Genomic DNA, 916 nt, shown 5'->3' with positions numbered 1-916 from the left:
TTCTGCCTGCGCCCAATACTGTACAATTTGTTTCTCTTTTTATTTTTGGCTTTAAGGATTCAGCTTCTGTAAGAATCACTGGCAAAGGCCTGCCTGCTGATTGATCCCTAGGATTACTGATAAATGGATTTTTCAGAACTGTTTGGAGAGCAAAAGTTATGTTGTATGTGAAGGAAAAAATGGTAGTCCTTTATATGCTAACATTCTGCGTTAGCAAGCTGAAAACTTTAAAATTATGTATTGAAACAAAGAACGTAACAGCTCTCTGAAAGAATTATTTTTTGAACAGCAGTGGTTTGTTTTCACCTAGTAATACCAAAAACTTCAATGAGGCAGCAATGAACACCACCTTTCTTTTGAATGCTAAGTGTATTTGTGCTAGTCATGCTTTAGTTTACTTAATAAACCTTCTCAACACTGTACTGTGCCTATTCTTTTATAGACCAACTATTGTTGGAATGAAATGCATGTCATTCTGCCTGGATATTAAAAAAAATCAATAAGTATTCTGTGCTGGCAGGCATTAGGTAGAGGTCACTGTAGGCTAGTGTGAACCATACTTTTTGGGTTTCTACATTTTAATTAAAACTGAAATATGCATGGGATATGACAGATATGCTGTTTAAATAAAAAGTGATTACAGTAAAAGACATATTGCCATTAATCCCCTTCAGAACATCCTCCCTTGCTCTGAATACATCCCATCATTCTTGCCACTTTCTTAAGCTGTTCTGTAAGTCCTTTTCCATGAGTCTATTTAGCTGTGCTGCTGGGGCTGCTGCAGGACATTCACCTGTCAAGGTCATTCTGACTTTGGGGATGAGCCGGAAGTCACACAGTGGACGAGGACGTATCAGAGTGTATCTATGAGCCCTGCCTTTCTTGATGACACTCAGCAGCAACACTCTCTCTCTCT

This window comes from Fukomys damarensis, unplaced genomic scaffold (assembly GCF_012274545.1).
Source record: "Fukomys damarensis isolate Sample0158 unplaced genomic scaffold, DMR_v1.0_HiC HiC_scaffold_8, whole genome shotgun sequence".
NCBI lineage: Eukaryota > Metazoa > Chordata > Mammalia > Rodentia > Bathyergidae > Fukomys > Fukomys damarensis.
The sequence above is the reverse complement of the archived record's forward strand: the minus strand, read 5'-3'. Positions refer to the sequence as shown.